Consider the following 10,582-nt stretch of genomic DNA (forward strand, 5'->3'; position numbering starts at 1 on the left):
CTGCGCGTCCCCCTATGTACTCACCGGCCGACCCCAACTTTTTTTTCTCTTTTTTTTTGACAGCTTATGTGGGAAAAAGAGCCCTTCCTGTAAGGGCCATTAAAAATCACTCTAATGACAGGCTTCATTCTCGCAGTACCCAGTTGTTCAAGGAAGCATCAACCTGGCGTAAAAGATGAGAGATCCGTTGAAACTTTCGTAAACGCGATGTATCGTGCGTGCGCCGAAAAAAAAGAAAAAAGAAAAAAGAAGCAGAACTGTGTGCCCCGCCCCGAAGCTTGCGTGCATCTTCAGTTATATACAAAGTAAACCTCAGCTGATGGCGCCAAATTCAAGAGGTGTGACTCTTGATGTGTTGAACCCGCCGGGGTAACAGTTTTTGTCGGGTTATAAGGGGATGGGTGGGTATACGCGAATTGTTGCTGAGCACGCTAAGTTACTGTATGGCATTTTTGCCGGCGCTTCATTCCGTTCATTATCTTTATTCTGGATGGAGTTGGCGCATTCGCTGACAACAATTTTAAATCGAGCGGAAGTGATTCCAGCGAGATACTGGGGCGGTATTCTCGTGTTTTGTCCGTTTTGGGTCCGTTTCAAATGTGTCCGTTTTGAGCAAGCCCTCATACGCTAAAAGCGAACACCCGGATGTGGCGCCATGGCTTATCGGAGCAGACGATTTGGAGCAGACAATTTTTTGTCGCCTTGTTGTTGGCTCACTGGTGGAACAATAAACACATAAAAGATAGTTTAAAATAGATTTAGTCGTTTAAAATGTGTTTACAAGAACAGTTGCGCAAAAGTCAACCCAAAGCCCGCCTACAACTGGAAGTACGTCACAATAAAACGTACGCAAAACGGACGCTTTCAAAACGGGCAAACACGAGAATACCGCCCCAGGTCAGGTCGTTACCAAGGAAAAAAAAAAAAACCTAAAGGAAAGGTGTTACGAAGTGTCTTTTTAATCCCAAATTCAGATTTTACCTAAAAGAAACAGTAAGCTACAATTTAGGGAAAAATATACCGGGTAGATGGCAAAAAAAGTGGCCTTAAAAATTTACCATCCCTTCCTGAATAAAGTTCAGAGGAGCGCGAAAGCTTTCTAACATCAAAACTTCGTCAACGGTGCGTCAAAACCTGCGCTAAAAGTGCGTCCAGCCTGCGCTGAAAGTGAGTCCAATCGACCGCCAAACCGTCAAAGACCCAAATCGCAAACGAAGAACGAACCCATGCGCCTACTAAGTAAACTCATCCATGAACGATCTAAATGTATACCGATACGTGTTTTATGAGGTACAGGTACTCCTTCTTCATGATAGAGCGTGTTTGGTCTTATCTTGATCACCATTCCTTTTTCGCGATTTTCAAGTAACCGTTTTGACACTATAGAAGCCCGGGTGCACGCACGCGTCGTGTCCAGAAACCTTACCACAGCGTTTCTGTCGACCAACCGGTCTACGGGGAAATGCATTAGTTTTTGACAGAACCTCGTCGGACCCACTAAGAAAGCTCTCCCTTTAAAATTTGATCCGCCATCCCGCCCATACAAAAGGGATTGCAAAGCTACTACACCTTCCGACAGGGGTATGCCATGCTTCAGCAATGCGAAAGCGGTAGTTCACCCAGCTGGTCTAAAATCTCGCATCGCTGTGGCCGAGAGACGGCAGGCAAAATAATCGACGAGTGCTGTAGGCTGCGACGAATAGCATTTCGTCAGTAGTGTTTCCACCACAGACACCTGCACTGTCGGTCTATGACATCGGTCTCTGGCTGCAGCGTCAGCGAGTGTATGCGCTAATTGCAATGGTAGTCCCACTATGCGAGTTTGGGTACTCGCACGAAAGTGAAAATACCGAGGAAAGCGTCGGCCAGTTCCCCTTGCAGGTATAGGCTGCTCGTATGTTATAACCTTGCGAGTTTTAAAGCGAAGCTTGCTTAATTTCACTGATGGCCGTGCTGTTACTTAAAACGTACGACAGGAAAGCCAACTTTACATGATAGGAGGGCAGACTGTGATGATGATCGTGGCGAAAAGAGAAAATAGAACGTTTGCCGTGGTCGGAATCGAAACTGGGCCCGTCGCGTTATGAAGCCGACGTATATCCGATCGCACCACTTCGACACTTCTTTTGTCTATATTTCTTTTTTTTTTTCATTTTTTACGAGTCAACGAGGCAATAAAAATCGCCTACCATGATTTGGTTGGCGGAAACTACTAAAAACGTTAAGTGATGTCCATTTTTGACGCACTGGCAAGATTTCAGCAGCAGGATTTTCCACTTTGTACACTTCGCCCAAATAATTCCCTTTTCCCCGGAAATATGCGCTTCGGTTTGTGCATTGACATCCGCATGGAGCACCGCCATTCGGTAACGTCAGATGCTATACAGTCCTAAGAGCATAGCCATATGCAGTACTCCGTCTTCGTTATTTACACTGAGGAACCTGATTGCATGGGGTGTCACCGGATACTCTTTTTTTAGGGTTCTCATCAGGACATCCCAAAAGAAGATGGCACCCCAACCCTCCGCGAACACATGTTCTGTAGTTTCTGGTTTCTGTCAGAGGATGCACAAGTTGTTCCAAGCAACAAAAAGACCTCGCTCTGTCATTTATTTTTTCACAGGAAATGGGTTGGTGTCCGATTTAAAAAAAAAAAAAAAGGTTTTCACGGAGGCTGGGATTACCATCGCTTTCACAGTGGACAGTGGACAAAACGTTTTGTCCTTGGCCTGCAGAGTACACTGCTCGGTGCAGAGGTACAAGGAAGAGAATTTCGTTCAGATCTTTTGTCAGACCCTTCCTCGAAACATTCGAGAGATACTCAAAATAAAAACGCACAGAAAGGAATTTACTCCTCTCAGATATCCTATAATTGAAGGCCATTCCTCATTGCACGAGGAAACTATGAACTGCGGTAAGTCATTCGAAAGTGCATCTTGAAAAAAAAAAAAAAAAAAAACTGCACAAGAAAGGGTCGCTTGAATCTCTCAAGAACATAAAAAGATTAACAATTTGCCTTACGTATATATGCGATAGCCCGAGCCTTCCTAGCTTCACTCTTCGAAATATAGAACTTCGACTCGTGCGTTCCTATGTTGTATTTCAAATAAAAACCGCAAAAATACGGTGCAACGTGTTCACATGAGTACGGGGAACAGCGAATAGCTTGCATCACGAACCTCACTCTCGTCAGAAAAAAAAACAAAAAAACTAGTTGAAGCAGTTCAGCTTTTAAAGCGAATTTGAACGCTTCTCTTTGAACGACGACGATAAGGGAGGGTGAAGGGTGGGGCGAGGGGGCGCTTAGCTATCTTGCGAGGGATTCGTTCCGTCGTATGAGTTGGGACTATCACTCCCAGGCGGTTTAGACTTTGATGGTTGACGCCTTTACTTCGATTGCAGCGGCTTCAGCTTTAACACTTCGCCCTTTGATTTTCTCGCTCAAGAAAGTTTCGTGTTTCAACCATCGTCGTCGTTAGACGGAACGGATTTGAATTTTTGGACTGCACGAAACCAAACAATACGGGGTGCAGGCTTGGCCAGTACACCGAATCTGTTCTGTGGGCAAGTAACAGTGTGTGCGTTTTCTTTTTTTTTTTTTCTTCTTTTTTTTGTCGCGTAAGCTACACTGGCCGAGGTTGAGCAGTTTCGCCTGTGCCGTGAAGGGCCGTTCTGCGCAAGCGCGAGGGACATTGGATTGGATTTGGATTAGATTGGATTAAAGTGGATTGTGTTAGATTGTGTTGTGTCATAGCCGCTGCAGACGCACTGGCGCCGGCGCGTGCCCAGGTATGCGCTCAATTGCGCAGTAGCCAAGTCTGACGCTGCACCGGAGCCGCTTGATAGCGGTTTCGCGTGGCTCGTGAAGAGCCGTGCTGAGCATGCGCGAGGAGCAGTGACTGGACTGGATTGGACTGGACTGGATTGGACTGGATTGCTGAACCTTAGCTACGTATATCCTGGCATAGCAGAGCTAAGCCACAACTAATTTTTTTACTGCGGCATGTCCTCTCGGGTCAATTATCCGCATTCCTTCGGAAAATAGGATTTTTTGGTATTTGTTAGGTAGGTTTTGCTTATCAACACAATAATTCAGCTTTGCAATTCTTCTAGGACGACGCGAGAAGCTCGCACATGGGGTACGTCCATATGGTCAGGTTGCTCGAATAGGCTATTGAGAGAGAGAGAAAGAAAGAAAGAGAGAGAGAGAGAGAGAGAGAGAGAGAGAGAGAGAGAGAGAGAGAGAGAGAGAGAGAGAGAGAGAGAGAGAGAGAGAGAATAAAAGTAACCGTAGGCTTACAGCCTGTCTGTAAAATAAAAAAAAGAAACTTCGATAATTTGAGGGCGTCCGGATTAAGGCTCCTTGGAGGTTAGCAAGAAATAATTCCGTAACAATCTTTCTTGCCACACCACAATGAAAAATCAGCCCCAAGAGCACGAAAGAAATTATGCGTCCAAAGAGCACGTAAAAAATTCTACAGAAATTAAAAGAATTGTCTACGAATGCGTGGCATTCTTATGCCGCTTGTCTTGAGTGTGAGTTCCTTAGCGCCATTTTTTGGGGGGAAAGGGGGGGGGGTTAAATCCTCTCCGACCAATTATCTCCATTTTCTTCTTAGTTCTTCAAAATTTCATTCGAGCAATCGTCTCCAATTCCGGTCTTATAACGATTACCAGAGGACCTTCCGCGAAGTCTCCATTATTGTGGAGGTGCAGGGCGTTACACGGTCCTGGCCGTGGGGGTACTCGGCAAAGAATGCTACGCATTAAAACTGGGGTGCTAAGGTATCGGTACCGATATGAAGGACCTGCTACCAAGAGCAAGAGCGCCCAGCGAGGACCAAGGTTTTATTCAATAAATCAAATATTTCGGTTTTTTTTCTGGAATTCTTAATTCTAAAACTCATTTCGAATCAAAGCTTTAAGCCTCGTACACCGGAAAAAAAAAAAAAAAAAACGAAGTTCAGATTTCAGCGTGGCATCTGGGATGCCCCACGGCGTTTATTCTGGTTCCTGAGGTTTTTAATCTCGAAAACTCATTTAGAATCAGAAACTAAAAACTAGCGAACACGGCAAAAAAAAAAAAAAGGTCTAGGTCCGAGCGTGGCATCCGGGCTGCCCCACGGCTCCCATTCGGAGGCGCGGTCCCGCTACTGCGAGACGCGGGAACTTTTGCCTGCTGCGTTTCCGCCCTGGGCCGGTTCGCTCCTCCTTAGGCAACCTGGTTGCCCCGGGCTCCCCCGGGGCCACCATATTGACGCCTCACTTAGCGCGGACGCCCCGTCAACATGGGGGACCGTGGAGCAGAGCCCCCGGCGCCACCCCGTCCTCTAGACCCGGCCTCCGAGTAGCTGGATTACAGGGGCGCGCCACGACCCCCGGCCGAAACCCAGCGTTTACCAGCGGGGTTTTATATCTACCACCGCGCTCTTCCTTCTCGCTTTCTTTCGGTTTTAAATTTTTTTTCTCCCAACTTTTAGGACTCTGCACGAATAGTTATACCGTAAACCAGCGGTTATTTGATACGAACAAGCAAGAAAAGCACCCGAAACAGCAGGTTTCGGCACTCGCGAGCATCGATCGGGCTGCCATGCCGGTGGCCACGTGATGATGACGCACAACCACGGCGGGAAGTTCAAGACAGACTTGAAACGCCGTTGACGGGTTTTACTAAGGAATACGCCATCTTTCCTGCATTTTGCGATGTTGGCGCGGTGCTTGGGCATTTTTTTTTCGTCATATTGTATTACTTATTTACAGCTCGAAAAGACAAGTGCTGAGTCTTGTGGTTGCGGGCGCGGCAGCGTCTTGTATCCAAGCCAAGCTACCGCAAGGGACGCTGCGCGGGACTATGGACGCGTTCAAGGAGGAACAATCGCTTTGGCGGCAAAATTGTATGCAGTAAACGCAGCACGCCAAGAAGGCGTTGAAGTCCTTTTTAAAACCGTATATAGCGGCGTGCACTTAACGGCATGGGAACACCGGCTCGTCAGACACTGAGCCCGAACTGCTAGAGGTCTCACACTTGGTCGGCGAAGTCCCGAAAGAAGAACGCCCTAGCGCGGTTAAGCGCGCAGCGAAGGGGTGCTTGTTGGCGCTTTATGTCGTGAAAATAAATCGCTACCGAAGGTGCACTAAGAATGATGGTTAAAAACGGCGCATATTATATACGGAGCGATAGTGAGACTGTTCGTTCGCGCACCCGCCGCGGTGGCTCAGTGGCTAAGGCGTTGCGCTGCTGAGCACGAGGTCGCGGGTTCGATTCCCGGACGCGGCGGCCGCTTTTCTGATGGAGGCGAAAAGCAAAAAACGCCCGTGTGTACGAGATTTCGGCGCACGTTAAAGATCCCCAGGTGGTCAAAATTAATCCGGAGCCCTCCACTACGGCGCGCCTCATCGCCTGCGTTGCGTCGGCGCGTTAAACCCTAAAATCAATCAAATCAATGTTCGTTCGCGCAAAACTTACCTGGGCATTGGGGAAAGAAATCGCTCTAAAAATTGTATTGATGGCTGATTATTGAGGAAGGTGATAAGATCCTGAAGGGTACTTATTTTTGGCACATTCGAAGGTCAGTTCGGCACTTGTCGCACAATCACTGGCCCGTTCAGGTCTGAGTCGATCACGAATCGAACATAGACCATTCTGAGGAGAGAATTCTACAATTGACTCTGATAAAGAGGGATCAGCTCGAATTTGACGAATATGATCGTGCTTATCAGACGGAATGGAGTGTATGGTTAGAAGTTAAAAAAATCAAAACGAGATTGCATATACTCTCCGCGTCGCTTTCAAAAACGTCGCACCGTTATAGAGAATTCGCGATAATCTGTTTCCCTCTTTCACGGCGGCGAACTCCTCACGCTAACACCCTGGTCACCAGGCGCAAACATCGTAGCGAACGTTTTGAAAACTTTTCTTCCTATTGTATGTCTAGACTTCGCGATTACCTGTGTTTTTTTCCACGAAGAAGAACATCTGCCCGCTCACTGAGGGGTAGATTAATTACCGCAGGATTGCACTGACAACTTGCAGTTACGGCGGTGCTCCATAAATCTCTCGGCTGTGTCTAGAGTGCCGTCCTGCGGTACTATAAGCACTCCACTATATCGACGTCCGCCGCCGTTCTGTAAAAAAAAAAATTCTGCGTCTAGTTAAGCAAGGTGACCTAATCTAAACTAACATAAAATGACCTAACGAACAGAAAGCAGTCATATAAAACACCGAAGACTAACCTAAGCCATGAAAATTATAGTTCAAATTAAAAGTGAGAAAAACAAAACAAAAGAGGCCTTGTCTCGAACCACCGACCTCGGCATTAAGAAGTTTAGACGAAGCCCTACACCACATCGACAGACGCTTTGTGCGGTGGTAGCCTAATCCGAGATATTGCAATGTCGTTGGACGGCCCACTAGTAGACACTGCGAAATCTCTCACTCAGCCACCGCCCCGACTGCGGCATGTCGACGAAGTAGTGTACGGCTTCCTGGCTAATGCACTTTCCAGCACGCCCCACGTCGCTTGTATCTTCCATTGCACTGTTTCGGTGCTTTCTTTTTTGTGCGTAACCTTACGTTTCAACAGCGCCAAGTAAGTTGACTTGAGTAGCAGGACTGGAGCTCACTTACGAGCTACCTAAAGTGACTGTTCTCGGACAAATTGGTACCCGACTAAACAATACACGACAGCGTGGAAAGCTGGCGTAAAGTTTGAGAAATAAAAAAAAAGAGAACACGCATGATGAGCGCTGACCTCGCAACTGTTTATTACACAGATAAAATCCGTACTTTCAGACTACATTTTCGCCAAGGCACAAAAGTGCCACAAATCTATCAATGCTGCCAGCCATCTTATCGAGCCAAACTGGTCTCCCCCCCCCCCTCCCCCCTCCCCGCTGCATTCCCTTCCCGAGCTGCAATCCTCAATCACTCCGCGTGAAAGCACTCATAGCATGGAACTAAATCATAGAGATTCATACTAATATATACTAGAGGAAAATCAGGCGCTGCAATCGCGGGCCGTCGTGGGCGGCGCCATTCCAGCTAGCGACGTTCCTCGCCTACTTGGCTTAGATCCAAAATTAACTAAAAACGGGTAACATAGTTTTCTTGTTCATCTTGCATGACGCTTCTAAATAATCCCTGACAAATAAATCTTCCTGGAGCTTTAACTTTATAACAATAAAACAAATTTGATTAATCTTCTGCTGTAATATTGCTGCTTTTTTTGCAGCCAGAGGCGACTTTCCAGCCTGTTCGTGAGCCATGCCAAGGACAAGTGGAACGTGCCTGCCCGGTGCATGAAGGAACGCTCGCTGAAGCGCTGCTCCCCTAGACAGTGGCGCCAGATTTCCCTCTAGTATATATTACGAATTAGGAAACTTGCGCTAACTGGACATACAGAGAAAGTAAGACAAACAATGCGCAACTCGAAATAGTTGTGAGTTGCGCATTGTTTGCCTTCCTTTCTGTGTATGCCCAGTTAGCGCAAGTTTCCTAATTCATAATGCACCAACTAGCCGAACAACACATTTTACTGTAGTATATATTAGTATGAAATTCTATGGAACCAAGTATAGGCCCTATCGGTGCACATACGGAGAGCTGTATGTGCGTGGCGGCGACTTTTGAAAGAATGCTTACGCACTGTCTGGCTATTTCTAGTGGACAGTTTATGGATGATCTCTTGCGCAATACTCAGCTTACGCTTTTAATGTTAGTGGGGAGCAAAATTGGGTCCCTTATGGGGGGAGGGTTTTGGTCTCTCTCCTCTCTCCTCTCATCACGATAGTGGAGACCTGGATGAGTAGGTGCCGCTGTAGCTAATGTGGATCCCGTACCCTCTCCTCCTTTGGTTCAACACCATCAAACATTACTGACCAAGACCAGGAGCGGGGTTTATAAACACCAACTTAATGCCACGTTGCTGAGGAGACGTCGCTGTTCACATCTATAGAATTCTACCGTGTAAAGGACACGACGATTTAGCGCTATTCGCACGCTACCATTAGGTGATCAACTAACCTGTATTAGTGCTTCAATGACTGAGTGATCCGCTCAACTCTCAATATCACCACAAACGGCCCGTCGACTTTTCCCCTTGCCGCCCGGATACGAGGCAGTGCACTGACAGGAGGAGGACGAGGACAGTGTTTTATCGGTCGTGGGGAAGCCGGCACTGCCGCCTAATCTTCAGGCAACCGCCGAGGCACGAGTTTGCGGACGCGGCTAAGTAAGCAGTCATGCTCAGGAGGATGGGCAACGGACGAGGAAAGCTGCTTGACGGGCGAAACCCGGACGCCGAGGAGCGGCGCCTGCGCAGAAGGAAGAAGGCTTCCCTCGACTCCGCCGCGGAGAGGCACTCCTGCGGCTGCCGCGTTTATCGGGGACGCCGTTACGCATGTCTGTGCGCCGCGCTCGTGCATTCACGCGCTTCCTAGTCTACCACTCCATGCGTTCGTTCGTTCTCTTCTGACTTTTCTTTTTTGCTCTCGCCTCTCCTTCAACTTTTCGCGCACTTTTTTTTCTTCTTTTTGCCACTCAAGGGCCGTAGTTCCCATTTCCTTCCTGACCTAGTGATCGTCTCCGAGCGACCACCGTTTCCCCTCGGAGATCATGCCAGGGCGCGTCAGAGCGGGAGAGAGCCCGAAATTTGGGCGCATGTACATACGAGACACGTACGCGTGCACGCGGACATCGGCAGCTGCGTGAAAGGCGCGCTGTTGCAATTACTGCCACTCCAAGGATGCTCACGTCGTTCATCGCCTAATTAGGCCTCCCACCAAACAGCACGTAGGGGGAGAGTGATATCCAGTTGCACGATGACGTCACGTGGAGTTGTGGTGCGCAAGTTCAGAACACGCGAGGGTCTTGGTTGGTGCAGGCTGTCCCGCTACTTCCGTTCTGAATTAAAGATTGAGTTCCTCGTGCTCAGATTTGCAGTCGCAGCGCCGTAATCGTTTTAATTGAACGTGTAAGATGACATTTCTTCAAAGACAAGAGGACCATGTGTTGACGTCCGCCCCGCGCAGTAAGCGACAGCCGCACCGCTCGCTCACTCACTCACTCACTCACTCACTCACTCACTCACTCACTCACTCACTCACTCACTCACTCACTCACTCACTCACTCACTCACTCACTCACTCACTCACTCACTCACTCACTCACTCACTCACTCACTCACTCACTCACTCAGCATTTTTAGAGACAAAACTTAATTCGCGGAATCTTCTTAACTTTGTTGCACCATTCATCAAAGTCGACACTTAGCTTATAGCAGACATTTGCTTTCAAGAACAACAACTTAAACGCAACATTTTACAGGTTTTTGAAATTTGTCGTCGACTAGAGCAGCTAATACTATGACGCTCCCCTGCTTCGGTTTGTGATTCTCTACAAAAGACGGAGGTGACATAATTTAGAAATTATGGCACTGAAGCCCTGTGTGTGTGCCAACATACGCTCCGCCACAACACCTCTAAATACTGCTAATGGTTCAGAGTCGTCTGGCAAAAAGTTGGCAGTCTCTCTGGCATCAGTGTGTAACCAGAGTTACTCATACCAGAAGCGCTGCTAGAATCC

This window comes from Haemaphysalis longicornis, unplaced genomic scaffold, assembly GCF_048455015.1.
Source record: "Haemaphysalis longicornis isolate Haplotype H1 unplaced genomic scaffold, Haemaphysalis longicornis Haplotype H1 scaffold_4, whole genome shotgun sequence".
In the NCBI taxonomy this organism is placed as follows: Eukaryota; Metazoa; Arthropoda; class Arachnida; order Ixodida; family Ixodidae; genus Haemaphysalis; species Haemaphysalis longicornis.